This window comes from Charadrius vociferus, unplaced genomic scaffold (genome assembly GCF_000708025.1).
Source record: "Charadrius vociferus isolate BGI_N301 unplaced genomic scaffold, ASM70802v2 scaffold79, whole genome shotgun sequence".
NCBI classification, from domain to species: domain Eukaryota; kingdom Metazoa; phylum Chordata; class Aves; order Charadriiformes; family Charadriidae; genus Charadrius; species Charadrius vociferus.
This window is the reverse complement of record NW_009650182.1, coordinates 1,206,089-1,223,536: the sequence shown is the minus strand read 5'-3', so window position 1 is coordinate 1,223,536 and position 17,448 is coordinate 1,206,089.

Below are 17,448 nucleotides of genomic sequence, written 5' to 3'. Positions count from 1 at the left end.
ACCAAAAACACTAACTCAAAATGGATTATTGATTAGGAATCACTCCAGGGATTTTGCTCAAGACAACAAAATAGAAAAGAAAAGAAAGAAAGAAAGAAAGAAAATTGAGCTACATAATCTGTATTTCCCCTGAAGCAGAAAGGTGCTTGCTTTATAGTGCTTCTCATCCTGCTTGGATTTAGAATATTCTTCAGTCTGCTTTGATAATTTTGATAAATCAAGGAGAATTTCTTTAGCTTAAGTGTTGTATCTGCCCAGTCTAAAGAAATATTACTGAGGACCCAGATGTCCATATGTTCCACTACCTGCATTGCGTTGTCCTGCACAGCTGCTTTCTGAAAGAAATATCTTCCATCTTTTCAAGTATTTACAGCTTAGACTGTGATTTTATGATGGCCCTAAGTCAACTGGAGTCTGTCTTATCTAAACTTGGCCATGCATTTCCAATTCTACTTTTTTGCCACCTCTACTATGCATTCTGATGCTCAATGAACTGGTTCAGTAAACTGATCTGCCTGAAAACCAGCCCAGAAATAAGAAAAAGTGATAGGTTTCTGACTGGACTAGTTTCACGATTCATTCGTGTCATACGAGCATTGGCACAGGACTGGTGATGGGAACATGTAGCTGGTGATAACCAGGAGAAGAGAGACATGAATCTCTCTGACAGTACCGGCCTGCCCTTTGTGTGGCTTCAACAGGAGCTGGGACCTAATATTTGCCTCATCTCTATTCGGCTCACTGCTTTTATCTTGCTTGCACTCTCTGGCCATTTTTCTTAAATAAATATATTTGCCATTTCCCTGGATTTCCACTACTTCAGCTCTTATTGTTTTATTGTCCTTCATGAAGAGGCCAAGGAGGCAGATCTGAGTTGTGGGTCTGGCATGAGCACTGCAGCTTTTTACTGACCTTTTCATAATGGATTACAAGCAAGCTGGTACAAGCTCTAGTCCAAAGAAAAGTCTGCTGCCTTTATTGGTACCTAACATAAAACCTGTACATATATCCCTCTTGACATTTGCAGTTTAGGAATTAGAGTTCTCTTGAAGCATTTTGCTGTTTCACTAGTGAGAAAAACAGAGGTTGAGGAGCAGTTTCAGCGAAGGGTAGGGGCAAATCCAGCATTGCGAGGACCCCCTCATTGCTAGCTTCTTACACAGAAAAAATGTACTTGGTTTCAGTCTATGTGTATCTGCTCAGGCTCCCAGGGACATTTGAACCCATTCTCCAACAACAGCCAAGTTTGGAAAGGTCTGAAGTTCTCAAAGAGAGTATTAAACTCCCTGTGTGATTCATAGAAGGAGAAGAATGACTCTGTAATGAGGAAAAGTGAGTGCTGGTTAAGGGGAGGTTTCTTTTACGTGGAGCACACATGCTGCTGAATACTAGAGGAACTTCAGAGGACAAAACCCTAGTATATAGCACAAAATCCCAAGAATCTTTAATCAGAATCCATAATCTTTTAGAAAACATCATCAGTCTGTTAACAGAGATATGCTGAAAATCAGAAGGCATTACCTCTAAACCCCACTGTGAAGGATTTATCATGTGTCAAGATAGCTTAAACTGCGTTTCTATTTGTTGCCTTTTCTTTAGGTAAGTAGAATACCCACATATTCTTCTTCCTTTCAAAAAGTTCTCAGTGACAATGTAGACCTAATGTTATTGCATAAGTTTATTCATTCCTCTTGCATCAGTATTCATCAATGGTATAGAGTCAGTCTGAAGTTGGCAGTGACTCAAGGGCAAGCAGTCATTTTTCTAATCAATGCATCTTCAAAAAAGTCATTTACCATCCAAGTCTAGACATATAGCAGAAACCTACTTTGCTTTGCTCTACTTAACATCCAATCTATTCTCTAGAAAGCTGAGAGCAACTTGAATTTCCGCTGCCTCACGCAGATTTGGCAGGGTGCCATATGGATTGTTAAGCTTATCAAACGCTGTCTCTGGAGCTCCATATAAATAGCCTCCAAAGCCTTTGAATGGCAGAATAGATTGGCTTGCACTGGCCCAAATCATGCCATTCCTCTTTAGGATTCATTCTGAGTACAGAGAACACTTTCTTTTAACTTTCACGAGCACCTTTCACCTATTGTTCTAAGTATTATCTACCATTCATTTGAGTCGGGTTGTTCTTTTATCACAACACTCTCTGAATATGTCCCAGGTCTTGTATCAGACTATGTTTATATGATCAGACCACTGTCAGTGAAGACTGACATGGTCTTGTTTTGTAAGGATGACAACTCAGTTCAAAAATCAGTTCAATAATACTTGGCAAAGCTCTACACAATTTAATGGTCAAACTCACACCGCAAATGAGGTTTTTCTGCGGGTATCAGAAGTATTGGATGCTATGTGTAAAGGCTTATTTTTTCTTCTTCTTGCCGCTAACGCTCCTTCACCTATTCCTGGCAATGGGGTCACTTATCACCCTCAAAACATGCTTTCACTATATAGGATATTGCCACTTTGAAAGCACTAGCTGGGTGAGTCATCACTTCCTATTGATAGCGCTACAGACTTGTGTAATTCTGCTGTGTCTCCTACTCCTGATAAAACCGCTCTGCGATGCAGCCGTAATACATGCTACAGCACAGTTCATTTTGGACCTCAGGGACTTAAATCTTATCAGTCAGGGAGTGCAAAAGCTCTAAAGGGCCACTGGGCCACTGTATAATTTAAAACCTAAAAGATTTATATGGCAAAAAAAGGCCTATCCTTAAAACGGTTATTGCATCATTATTTCAGATTAGTTCTAAGGACAGATATGCAAACTGACACACTCAGCATAAATAAACTAAACCAGATGCTGTATAAAAAACTATATGATGGAAAAGGGGTCCAATAACCCTTAGGTGTTCCAGAAGGCCCTATTGATTCAAGTTGCCCAACAGACTTGGGGAAAATAGACTAAGAGGCTGCTCTTAGGAGGAGCTGCTGCTCCTTTCTCCATTGACACTGCGTGCAAGATGTGTTCAGTAGAGGGTGTGTTACCTTTTCCTTGCCCTTTCTTTTCTTTCCTCCCGTAGAAATACTGATCTAATGACAAATGCCTTCAATATTTTAAATAAGCATTCTTTTAATCCTATAGCTAAGGGATTTTCTAAACAGTGATGTATTGCTTCAGTTTTTTGATGCTTGTTTTAAGCATCTGTAAATGGGGGAGAACAAAAACTGCTCATGGTCAGCATGCAGAGATCACCTCAGGCTATGCTTTTTAGGTATAATGGTGAAACTATTCTCTACCTCTTGGTGCATCACTTCTGCCGGTGGGAAAGAAGCGTGGCCTGCCTTGTTATCTTGTGCAGGACAGACATCCAGTAGTAAAATGACACGCAGTTCCTTGTGAGTTTTTCTCTACCTGGCTGTATAAAATATTCAAGTAAGTTTGCAGGCAGCAGTTTCACGCTGTAGCCATCTAATCATCTGACTCACTTGTGTCCAAGCACTTTGTGAAACGACATGCTATTTTTGAAAACAGAGTTCTTTAAAATTGAAATTGAAACCTGGACTACGGAAATGTTTGTCACAAATTATTCTAGTCATGTCTCAGAAATAGAAATTATCTGCTGTGACAGAAAATGGTTGGTAATGATCAAAACTACATGGTGGCTCCTTCTAAAAGACCTCATAATCAGCCTTTTTATCTGACCATTTGAACTGTTCTGTAATAGCATACATTATTTCTTTCACTGTTAATAGCACCCATTCCTCATTTTCCTTTTTTCCTGAGACCCAGTAGCTGGCACACCACTCAAGTGATTTTTTCTTTCTTTAAATTTCTTCTTCAGGCTGAAGTTCCTAAAATAGTTGCATCAATGCATTCATCAGACCTCCATGTGAGTGGTCCAATTAGTGACTTGTTGCTTGCCTTCACAGGAAGACATGGCATCAACTTCAGAGGCTTTGGCTGGTCTCTTGCTGAAAAGCAAAAAAAAAGGGTGTGTGCTGGATGTTTGCACCTCTTGATAGTTGACCATCAGGCAATTATGAGCAGATGTTTGGCAGTCCAATCTTGCATTTCTTGGTTAGATCTGCCAAATTTCCTGCTTGAATCAGGCATATTCCATGTTAAGGAACACTTTCCGCTGGTTCTCCCTTTCCACATCATGCTTCTCCTTGACTTAGGCTGGTCTTCCCTAGTGCTGAACAGTTCAGAGAAGTCCATGTTTTTCTTGGCAGGAGAGCTCTGCAGTGAAAATGAGCGCAGACCTCAGTTCTAGAGCAGAGCCACAGGAGAGAAAACCCACCACAACTAGCAATCAAAATAAGACTTGGCACTGTGAAGTCCCTGTCAGGGAAGACAAAAAATAGGAAAATTGGTGGGGGAAGAGAGAGAAAGGAACGGGAAACAGAGACAGAGGAGAAAAAGATAAAGGAGGTAGAAATGTGAATTAGGAAAACTACAGTGTGAGGGGAAAATCTAAAGGATGGAGACTCTGTGACTGCCTGAGAAAGAGGAAGAAAATTAATCTCTATCACTGATGACTGCCTTGCCCTCAAACTGCACTATCTTCTCCCTCCCCCTCAGTCAACTCAGAAGCTCAGGGATGCAGTAATGCTGCAGCCCTTGTCCTCTCCCTCTGCACCCTAACCCAACCGAAACATGGCCTGACAGACAAATATTTGGAGTCCTTCAGTGAAAGTCATATGTAGGCATTGATTTGAGCCACAGCAAGGGCTCGCAGGGGTGGGAGAAGGAAGCTGATTAACAAGGGCAAGGACCTTGGCATCGTTTGCTCTTCAGGTAGCTGTTGTGACAGGCTATCCTACTGCTTTGTTGACCGTACCTAATATCATCTTCAGTCACCTTCACTGCGAAATTAGACCCTTTCCTTTATCGCCTGCCTCCAGAGGAGACAACTAATCTCCCTTGTCTCTTTTAAAGCATTTTTCATGTTGAAAGAAAATGGTGTGACTGCTTTCCCAAACACCTCTATCCTATGATTCCGTTTCCTCAAAACTTAATCCCTACAATCTTCTTTTCATTCTTGTTCACCTCTTTTTTTATTCTCTGATTTTTTATGTCCTTCCTAAGTGGTGGTGCTTAAACTTGGAGAGGACCCTACAGATCATCCCCGATTTCCAAGGCAGAGAAGAGAGCAGAAGAGTTGTTCCCCAGGTCCTGCAAATGACTCTGCTGTCATTTGCTGAATGAGATGATAAAGATGTGTAGGCTGATAAGAGGGTGCAGGTAGGAATAGCAGGCAATGGTGTTAATCCTCTCACATGAAGGTTTATAGGTTTTTCTTTTCCTACACATGCCCTTATATTGAATCTCATGGAATGTGTGCTCAGTTAGGCAGCTGAGCTCTTCGTCCTAAGGTAAGCCTCAGCCTGTGTACTAACATAACATATTTCCAGTATCTCCTGTTCAGATCTCTTATTGCACACCAAGTCTGTCTATATGGATTCAGGAGTATCGCTCCAGGTTGTGAATCAGTAGCCATGCTGCAGGATCTAACCTGCTTATTAGCTGAACCCTATGGTTTAGGCTCTTTAGCACTTTCAGAAGATGTTTCCAAAGCAGAAAATGTTTCCAATGCAATGGCTTAAATTCATCTTCTTGGTCTGTGGTGGAAGAGATCACCTGCACTTACTGACTTGATTGAATAGTGGCTGAAGAAGCTGCTACACCTAGCTGAGATGTGCTTCTAGACATCCTTGAAAGATCTCTTCAGCAAAGCTCTGCACCATTTCACCATGCCTGTGTGGCATGGAGACTTCCAGTTCTTCACAGTACTACTGTCTTGGCCCACACTTTCAACTTCCTTCTTACATATGTGTTAGATGATTGAAATATTAGCAAGTTGTTAGCAAGATCTTGGGTTGGTAGGAATTCCTCTCCATTCTGGGATATAGTCTGAGATCCAGTAGGATCCAGAGATATATTTAATTTATTTTTTTTTCTGCTAGGTTGTTCTAAGCCTGTTATTCCCCATTTCATATTTGTGTGTTTGATTTCTCCTCAGGAAGTACAGCATGTTGCATCTATCTTCATCCAATTTCATCTAAAAGATTTGAGACCACCCCTCCCTGGATTCATCAAGAATGAGCTGAATTTGGATCCTGGCAATGCTCCCGAGCTTGCTTTTGCTCAGGAAGTTCAGATGTGTACTCTCTGTTGGAGCAGCAAGTTCTTAAAAAGAAAATGGAAGGTAACTGTTAGCAACAGAGACCGCCTGCAGCTCTCAGCGTGAGATGCCCTTCAGTTTGAAGTGGACTGTTGATAACTTCATCTTGAGCTTTGTGCCTTAATACTCTATAGGTGTCTATAAATCCATTGTTTTTTAGTAACATTTCTCTTGGGTTTCAAAATTAGGCTGACCAACCTGTAGTTCCTCTCCTCTTTCTCTCCTTTTTTTGAAGATTACATCCTCCAGTACCTCCCTTGCGCTCCCTGGACTGTGTGAGATGTCAGATCATTGCCAGCTGCTTTGTTCCTTAAGTACCCTGGCATGGATTTCGTCAGGCACTGCTGACTCAAATACATCTGTACAGTCTAAATATTCTTTAATTTACTCTTTACCCTGCTCTGGTCTATGTTGTCCCATTTCCCTGTTTACTTTGTTTCAGTGTCTGGTGAAGACTAATCTCTCTCCTGCAGCCGGAAAGAAAGCAGGCACCCAATACTTCAGCTTTCACTGTATCACCTGACTTCTGCACTGTTTTGTTAAGTAATAGATTTTCTTTGAGGCCTTTCTCTGTCTTCCTTTTCTACTTGCTGCAGTTCCTGAACCCTTTCTTGCTGCCATGTTGCTTCTAGTAGACTGTGTTTAAAAAAATAAAGAAAGAAAAAAAAGAAAGTTTGAGATTTTCTGTTTGTTTGGGGTTTACTTTTCTATTTATTTTTATTTTCTTTACAGTCATCCTTTATTGTACACCTTTCTTATCCCCCTGCCTTTGACATTTACTATGCTTTTTTCTTTTCCTCAGGGAAAAAATTATCCTCATAATTTAGTATAGCAGTCTTATCCTCATTGCTTTTTAGTTATTATTTGTTTGGTTTGCTCCTTTTAATCACATAGAACAAGGATGGCCAACAAGTGGTGTTGTGGTTTGTGCTGAACCAGCCACTGGGCGAACAACAGATGCTCCCCACTACATGTCTTCAGAGAGAGAGACAGAGGGCAGAGAGAGAGAGAGAGAGACTTAGGAGTTTAGAAGGAACTGAACTGCTTCGATGAAATATTAATAATAAAATAAAAAGGAAATCATGAAATATATACAAACTGTATCAAGCTCCCTGGATGATGATCACGTCACCGGCTGGCACTGGGGAAGTCCCAGACTGGACTCAGTGACAGACGGGATCTGGATTCCAGATCTGGATTCAGGATCAGGATCAAAGGCAGGAGAACAGACAGAGTCCTTCTTGGACACTGGCCATTGAAGAAAGATGGCTGACCTCTTTGATCCTTCAGCTTTTATCCTGAGCATGAGGCAGGTGGGATGGAATACCCTGTTGGTCAGTTTTGGGTCACCTGTCCTGTCCGCTCCTTCCCACAGGTGTGAACCCTCTATGCTTTTCTGCTGCCAACCCTCCAATGGGGCATGTAACAAAGTTATCTGCCCTTGGGTGTTATAGCAAGAAGTGTAAGCAAGAGCTTCTCTGCATACCATTCCTTGGCATCAGCTGTAAACATCGGTCTTATTACTCTGAGAGCAAAGAGTTTCTGCACAATATGCTGGTAATTTCAGTAGTTAGAAGAGGCCTAGCTAAAAAGCGAAGTTACTGAACAGAAAATTGGTCCTGTTTTACCTCAAAGCAGGACAAGTGGTATTTCAGATGCTGTGACTACTTTGTTGGACTCTCAGCTCCTTCTGCTGGTTTTGTGCCTGTCTTTCTCATACTAATTAAGTCTTGTTGTGTGCACCTCTACCTACATTTTGCTATCAGGTTTACAGCCAGCTCCTCTTTATTAGTCAGAAACAATTTTAAAATTTGTCTGCATTGCTAGCAACTTCCAAACCCTCTCTGACACAAGCTGGTGTGAATACATTGCCAGATGGGTCAACGTTGCTTTTTTTTGGACAGATCGACAGGTAGGTAATGAAATCTCCCCTTGCCTGGCTCTGAAGCACTGCCTGTCCCAGCCGCTGTGGTTGCCTGGTGTTTCTACCTGCCTTCTCTGATCAGCCTACACGATGGAACCGACTCTCTTCTTTCCCTCTTTACTTCATTCAACTAATCTACCTCTTGCTTTTATCTAACTTCTAAAAGCAGCATGTACATTCTTGGTAAGTTGTTTAAGATGTCCTGTGCCTATGCTGAAAAAGAAACTGGTGTCCCTTTGCCATCAATTGCCCCACCAAATTTCAGGTGCCAGTTCATACTTAGGTTTAACTCTGATTTACACCCTCATGTTTGCGTCCCATGTCCCTGCACATAAACACCTCAGATACTCAGCATACTGTTGCATTATCTTCTTTTTTTGCAATTTACCATCCAATATCTCTCATTTGATTCTCTCCCATTTTTTACCATCACCTGGAAGCTTCTATCACTAGCTCTTTTCAATCTGGCATTAAATTATTTAACCACGAGAGGATAATGCGCACGAGCACAATTAAAATTATATCCATTAAATTAAAAATGTCAGTATTGTTTCTGGTTAGTGGTATGTAGCCATGTCTAAATGAGATGATTCATCTGTGAGCAGGTCATAGCTGTACGCTCTAGTACAAGCTCTGCACATGTGAGATGTTGTCCTCAAAATATTATTTCAGAAACGGGGCTTCTTTGTAATGGATTTCAATCATATTGAGGCAGGAAACATGGAACATGTTGATTTAAGAACAGTTACCTGACTAAAAAATGCCTACCTAAACTTGTAGAGTCTGGTGATCTGAATCATAGACAACAAGGTGATAAGCATATTGTAGTTTATTACCTAAAAATTATTTTTTCTTTACTGAGTCCTAACATAGGCTGTAGGGTATTTCAGAAAAAAAAAAAAAAAAAAAGTCTCACTACCTCATAAAAAATGAGGTTAATTTTTTCCTTTTTTTAATATAAAGCAACATTGGCAGAAACTTTGTTTTCATAACTCATGAGATTTTTACCAGCGGATATACCCAATTTTTGATTATAATGTGGTGTAACAAACATTCTACAAATCAAAGCAAACAACCGCTGGGAGTTCTCAGGCCTGTTATTATCTTAGCTCAAGCAAATACAAACTTCAGGCTGCACATTCTGTCAGCTATAAAATGACTACAGATGTGGACCATATTTCATCAGAGCTCTGTTTATTAGGTTGTCATATTTCTACAGGGAAACCCCCGCAGAGGGGGTTTCAGAGTTTTTCTCTTCGGAAATGGAGGTTTGTAGATTCTTTCACCAGGGGAAGTGAAGTTTCTCACGGCACCCAACATCTTCAGCATGGACCTCACTCAGGTTGGGGCCTGGTGTTTGCACTTCCCAGTTTCATCTCCTCCAGCTTGTCAGCCCATCATCTGCTCAGGGGATACCAGCTGGGGCTGCACACCGTTAGTGGAGTAGAGTAGAGAGCATATTTGGAGCCCTCTGATGCTGATTGCAGTCAGCATAAGACAATTTTGCCCCAAGGCTACCACCCTGCGTCCTCTTGCCATTCCTGGTGATTCTGTGTTAGGAACCTGAAGCAATTTTGAACAGGCTTATTTAAACTTTTTTTTTTTATTTTTAATTCCCATTTTTTGCTACTTCAAAACTAGAACACGCATAGCTACTTCCTTTAAAGAGCTCAAAATTCATTTTGTTTCTTGCATTGTGCTATCCAGTTTAACTAATGATATCAATCCATTTCAATTCTCACTCCTTTGCTTAAATTACTTTGCATCTCTGGTAATATGAATACTCACCTCCTAATCAATACACCAGAGATATGCCTATTGATTTTTTCTGTCTTTTTCAAAGAATCTGTTCTAGTAAATTATCAATTGCTGCTATCTAAATAGTTTCACTGGGTGCATTTATCTGCAGTAAAACAATTTCTTACCAGTTAACAAAGGGGAAAAAACCCAGCAGTTGTATTTTATCAGATCTGACAGGTTCACACCTTATCCTTATAGGAAAGGAGTTCCATCCCTCTGATAATTTTTGTGGCCCTCCTCAACCCACTCCAACACGTCCATGTCTTTCCTGTGGTGAGTGGTCCAGAACTGGACACAATACTCTGGGTGGGGCCTCACCAGAGTGGAGTTGTCCTGGTTTGAGGTAAAAGAGGATCAATTCTCTTCAGTAACTTACTTCTTAGCTAAGTCTCTTCTAATTACTGAAATTACCAGCATGTTGTGCAGAAATTCTTTGCTCTCAGAGTGATAAGACCGATGTTTACAGCTGATGCCAAGGAATGGTATGCAGAGAGGCTCTTGCTTATACTTCTTGCTATAACACCCAAGGCCAACCAACTGATATTTGCCCCATTGGAGGGTTGGCAACCGAAAAGCATAGAGGGTTCACACCTGCGGGGAGGAGCAGACAGGACAGGTGACTCAGAACTGACCAACTGGGTATTCCATCCCACCTGCCTCATGCTCAGGATAAAAGCTGAGAGATCAAAGGGTCAGGCTCTCTTTCTTCAATGGCCAACATCTGAGAAGGACTCTGTCTGTTGGCCTGCCTTTGGTCCTGATCCTGAATCCAGATCTGGAATCCAGTTCCCATCTGTCACTGAGTCCAGTCTGGGACTTCCCCAGTGACAGCTGGTGACGTGGTCGTCATCCAGGAAGCTTGATACAGTTTGTATATATTTCATGATTTCCTTTTTATTTTATTATTAATATTTAATTGAAGCAGTTTAGTTCCTTCTAAACTCCTAAGTCTCTCTCTCTCTCTCTCCCCCCTTTGTCTCTCTCTTTGAAGACATGTAGTGGGAAGCATCTGTTGTTCACCCAGTGGCCAGTTTGGCCCAAACCATGACACGAGTAGAGGATCAGTATCACCTCCCTCGACCTGTTGGTCACACCCAGGATACTGTTTGCCTTCTGGGCTGTGACTGCACATTGCCTGCTCATGTCCAGTTTTTCATTCACCAGTACACCCAAATCATAGAATCATAGAATGGTTTAGGTTGGAAGGGACCTTAAAAGTGCCTCACCACCCTCACAGTAAAAAATTTCTTCCTAATGTTTAATCTAAACCTGCCCTCTTCCAGTTTAAAGCCATTCCCCCTCGTCCTATCACCACATGCCTTAGTAAAAAGTCCTTCCCCAGCTCTCCCATAGGCCCCCTTTAGGTACTGGAAGGCCGCAATAAGATGTCCCCGGAGCCTTCTCTTCTCCAGGCTGAACAGCCCCAGCTGTCTCAGCCTCTCCTCATAGGAGACGTGCTCCAGCCCTTAGATCATCCTTGTGGCCCTCCTCTGGACGCGCTCCAGCAGGTCCACGTCTTTCTTATGTTGGGGACTCCAGAGCTGGATGCAGTACTCCACGTGGGGTCTCACGAGAATGGAGGAGAGGGGCAGAATCACCTCCTTTGACCTGCTGGCCACATTTCTTCTGATGCAAGCCAGGATATGGTTGGCCTTCTGAGCTGTGATCACACATTGTTGGCTTATGTTGAGCTTCTGGTCAATCAGCACACCCAGGTCCTTCTCGTCAGGGCTACTCTCAATCCCTTCATCCCCCAGCCAGTATTGATACCAGGGGTTGGGCTGACCTAGCTACAGGACCCTGCACTTGCCCCTGTTGAACCTCATGAGGTTCAAATGAACCCACTTCTTGAGCTCGTCCAAGTCCTTCTAGATGGCATCCCATTCCTCAGATGTGTCAACCGCACCACTCAGCTTGGTGTCGCCTGCAGTCTTGGTGAGGGTGCGCTCAATCCCACTGTCTATGTAATTGAGGAAGATATGGAACATTACTGGTGCCAATACAGACCCCTGAAGGACACCACTTGTCACCTGTCTCCATCTGGATATTGAGCTATTTACCATTAGTGTTTGGATGCAACCATCCAACCAATTCCTCATCCACCGAACAGTCCACCTATCTAATCCATATCTCTCCAATTTAGAGAGAAAGATGTTGTGAGGGACCATGTCAAAGGCCTTACAGGAGTCCAGATAGATGACATCTGTAGCTCTTCCCTTGTCCACTGATGTAGTCACTCCATCATAGAAGACCACTAGGTTGGTCAGGCAGGACTTGCCTCTGGTGAAGCCATGCTGGCTGTTTCAAATCACTTCCCTGTCCTCCATGTGCCCTAGCATAGCTTCTAGGAGGATCTGTTCCATGATCTTCCCAGGCACAGAGGTGAAGCTGACAGGCCAGTAGTTCCCAGGGTCCTCCTCTCTACCCTTTTTAATAATGGGGGCAATGTTTCCCTTTTCCAGTCACCAGGGACTATCATCCCCGTTCTACTCGAATTAGTGTTGCACGACATACATGCATCACTGGATACTTCCTTGCCATGCCCTGAGACTCTGCTTCCACTGCTGTGTGGATAATGTCCTTGCTAGTTTTGCCATCATACCTAACAGGCCATAATCGACCATGTTTAAAACAGGTATAGTAGAGGGGAAATTAGCTCTTTATTGGAGAAATTACTTTTGGACTGTGCAAGCAATTTGCTCAGAGGACTAGCACCTTGCAAGGAGGGGAGATTAGAGTTGAGCGACTTACTCTTGGGTCACCTCCTGACTCAGGCACTAATTCAAAAGCCTTCATGCATTACAGCACCGCACAGCGCATCTGACTGCAAAGCAAAGCTTGAGTGTTACTGACAGCCTGGTATTGCGGGAGTAGATCAGGAAAACAAAGAAGAGGAACTATTTAGGAATAACTAAACTGTTCTTTTGTCTCCCTTGTGTCTCTTCTTGTCTATTTATATGTTAAAAACACTTAATATTAAATGTTCTGTAAAAAGTGAAAGCTTTGGACTGACAGAACTAGTCTGAGTGTGGATTTCCTTTATTTGTTCATGGTGGCTTTATTTCAATGGGACTTTAATTTGCCACGCCAGACTCCTCTTTCAGTCAAAGAGAGAGGTGGAAGAAATGTTAGCTCCCCTGCTCACCTGCTTATCTTCCGCATATACAATGGCAGTGTGGTGGGTTGACCCTGGCTGGATGCCAGGTGCCCACCAAAGCCATTCTATCACTCACCTCCTCAGCTGGACACTGAAGAGAAAATATAACAAAAGGCTTGTGCATCAAGATAAAGACAGGGAGAGATCATGCACCAATTACCGTCACGGGCAAAACAGATTTGACTTCGGAAAAATTAATTTTTTGCCAATCAAATCAGAGTGGGATAATGAAAAATAAAAACTCAATCTTAAAACACCTTCCCCCATCCTTCCCTTTTTCCTGGGCTTAACTGTATTCCCGAATTCTCTACTCCCTCTCCCCGACTGGCAGAGGGGGACAGGGAATGGAGGATGTGGTCATTTCATCGTCACACTTGTGTCTGCCACTTCTCCTCCTCTGGGGGAGGTCTCCTCACACTCTTCCCCTGCTCCAGTGTAGGGTCCTTCCCATGGGCTGCAGTCTTCAGGAACAGACTGCTCCAGCGTGGACTTCTCACGATCTCACGGCCTCCTTCAGGCATCCACCTGCTCCGACGTGGGATCCTCCACAGGCTGCAGGTGGATATCTGCTCCATCATTAACCTCCATGGGCTGCAGGGGGACAGCCTGCCTCACCGTGGTCTTCACCACGGGCTGCAGGGGAATGTCTGCTCCGGTGCCTGGAACACCTCCTCCCCCTCCTTCTTCACTGACCTTGGTGTCTTCAGAGCTGTTGCTCTCACATATTCCCACTCCTCTCTCCTAGTCGCAATTGTGCAGCTCCTCCCCACCCCCCTCCCTTCTTAAATATTGTCTCACCGAGGAGTGACCATCATCACTGATGGGCTCAGCCTTGGTCAGCGGTGGGTACATCTTGGAGCCGGCTGGCATTGGCTCTATTGGACATGAGGAAAGCTTCTACCAGCTTCTCACAGAACCCACCCCTGTAGCCCCCCCACTACCAAAACTTTGACATGTGAACCCAATACAGGCAGAGAGGCACTGTATTGCTGCCATCCAGAATTCGGAAAAGCTGAACAAACTACTACAGCTCCCTCAGTAATATTATTTGGGGTGGGAGGGAAGTACATATGTTCTTTTTTCCATTCCTGTTGCTGAAATCTTTTCTTTCAGCTGTTTCGTCTTTTCAAGCTCTTCTTGGCAGCTGAGGTCTTGGAATGTTCCAGGTTTGGAGATTGTTGCGTCCAGTTCATGAGGCTATAAGAAAAACATTTAATAATTCAAGGACTGGTAGAACTTAGAGTGTATTCAGATGCTTCATCCTATTCAAAAAAACCCTAACAGTTGAGGTTACATATAACCCACTAAACAAAGCCAAAATGTGCATCTGAGTTTGGGGAACTCTGTTTCACTGGTATCTTTTTGTATTATTAATAAGATTAAGCTCATAAACTGTGTAGATGCATCACACAGCATCAGCAAGAGGCTTGCAATAATCCTTTTCCTACTTTTTCAATTCATCTGTTTGTTTCCATAGACATACCTATTCCACTTCTTGCTGCAGTATTTTCTTTTGGTCAGCAATTTTATTTCCACACAGAAACCAGATGATATGCAAAAGGCCATAATTAAGGACTGCAATGTAGCATCATTATTAAGCTTTTTCTTCACCATTGAAGATATTCTCAGATCTGGTGAAACATTAGGCTTGCTTAATGCCACCATCGCATGGGAAGCCAGTCTGCCCTGAGAAACAAAGGCAGGTAAGTCGGCGGTGGGTCCATCTCTAATGAAGCACATGGGAACTTGACCACTTGTATGTCAGAGGATGGCAAAGCTGAGGTTGGTACAGTGAAGGCTTTTGCCTGGAAAGTTATCCGTGTCACTTTTCTTTCCCCAATAGGAAATCGCTCCCTCTAAAAGTTATCACAAAGCCCCATAAAGCCTGCAGGACCCTTTAAACTTTTCAAAACTGCCTTTTTTCTTGAAAAATGAGAAGTCTGGGAAGTTTCATTAGCCCCCAAAGACTTGCCAGCCAGAAAACTCCTGGCAGATTTCCTACTTTTTCACTGATCCTAAAGCAAATACTTGTAGAGTGTATGAGGATCCCTACTGAATAATGATCGTGTTACTTTTGTTCATTGCCAATTAAGTTCAGTAGTAAAATTATTTGGATCGCAGAAGGAATAAGACCGCATTGATTGCAATGTGCTGATGCTGGCTAAAATAAAAGCTTCACTAGGTGTATATCACCATGACCCTCATAAATAAAGGGATGCTAATGCTGGATGTAACGCCAATAGCAAGGCACACTAGCAGATCAGTGGAGCTGAAAATATCATCATTTGCATAATAAGTGCAGAAATTATGGCAATTATTTTTTATATTTCTATTAAAATGACATAGATGCCATTGATAGCATTTTAGTGGCTATTTTGTCCTTTAATATTCCCATGATGCAAGTTAGATTTATCCTCCTAAATGAAAGCAAGAATGGGAAACCTAAGATGAACATTCATAGTGGTTTGTGCAACATGTGTGAATATCACATCAGAAGCACTGGAAATTGAGATCTCTTGGAATATAAACATTACTTAATGGTCGTCTTGCTTGCAAATCAGAGGGAGCCATTTTTAAACAGTAATGTTAAATAATAGCCAATTTTCATCTTATCTTTTTCTGCCTGGTTACTGCTGTATAGATACTATGCAGAGTGAGAGGACTATACAGAGAAGACAGACACTCTTACACATTCAAATACACATGTAATTTCTACTTGCAAGATCCACTGCTCAGTCAACTTTTTTTACATTGAAGACATGTTAGCTAACTTTTAAAAAACCTCATTCAAGAAATACAGGATAACATCCTCATGAAACCCTTCCTGATTTACTGAAATACGTCTAGTTCTGGTGAAACAGTGAGGACAGAAAATGTTTCTCTTAGCAGTGATTATTTTATGCTTCACATCAAATATATTTGGTTAAGAATAATGGTGGAAGCTTCGTAGCAGATACACTTTGAGGAAGTTATCATAACACTAAAAATTGAAGTGCCTATCATATATAAGTGCTGATTAAGAAAGATTTATTTAATCTGGAACCTTTCTAGCAAAAAAAATGTAGACTGGGTAATACAAAAAAATAACATGAATTTCACTGAAATTCCTTTTGGGTTTTGGGAATGATTTTTTTTCGGATGCACATATTTTGCAAAAGTTGAAAGTTGCTGATAGTTGTTTCCAATTGAAACAACAAAGCTGAACATCAAAATGTTCCCATTTAAGCTGAAACAACTTTTTTCTTTTTTTATAAAAAACAGTGCAAATACAATTTAGTTGGATTCCAGACAAGATTCCCTCTCTGCTTTCCCCCTCCTGCCTTTATTCAGAACCACCAATGAACCAAAAACACACGGTATTCAGATGGTTCAGGGTTCTTGGATGGTAAAGAAATAACAGTTATTAAAGGGCTTTTTAAGGGATCAGAGAAAAGCACAATGGGAACCTAAGCATGGAAATCAAAGCCAAAGAAAATCAAATAGAAGTACAACACAAATGTTTAATAGTGAGTTTGATTTCTGCTGGAACCGGCTACAGAGAAAAGTGGTAGATTCAAGGCTGTAAACCTTCCAGGGACACACTTTAGCCAAATGTCAGCCATTGGGCTCCATACAGAAGTAGCTGGAAGAATTTTTATGACTTATGATATACAAGACATCTGACTGTGTGACCTAATATTCCCTTTCTGTCCTCAAGATCTATTAAAAATAAGCCTTAATGCCCCCCAGCAGAGAAAATGAATCTCAAACATTAGGATAAAACCTTGTATTTTTGGTATGATTTTTGACGGATCATTTTTGTGAACTTTAAGAGAAGCTCTAGAGAAAGCAGTACTCATTCAAAGTGTATAAATAACCCTCTTGCTGAGACTGAAACAATGACTCTGTGTATACTATTGGCAGCACAAACCCAATGCAATCTTTTTGAAAGAATGAACTATTCCTGCAATGTTTGCCAGCTGGAGAAGATTTATTCTTGTATGTTAAGTGTTTGCCTTGTGCTTAATTCAAAATATATCTTTGGTTCATCTTCTTTACTGAGAGACCTTTTGTTTACAGTAACTGTTAACTTACTATAATAGCAGGGACTGTAGACAATACTACGTTGTTTCACATAGCTTGATGCTATCAGGCAGAACCAGACATTATTGGCAAAGCAATAACCACTAGCATGGCCGTCCACTTTAAAAAAAAAAAAAAAGTAAAAAGAGGGAGACAAATGTGTGGTTAAGAATAATCAGTATTTTTCACTGAAACAAAAGTATCTGCTTTGTCCTTTGTTCATTTGGCAGATTTTATACCCCGGATATTGTAATTTCTATTACAATGAGGACTGAGTGCCTCATATGACCTGGGGGTTCTTGTTTCACTTAACACTAGACAAACAAAGGAGCTGTGTGGTACCAAAGAAGGGGGAGGGAAAG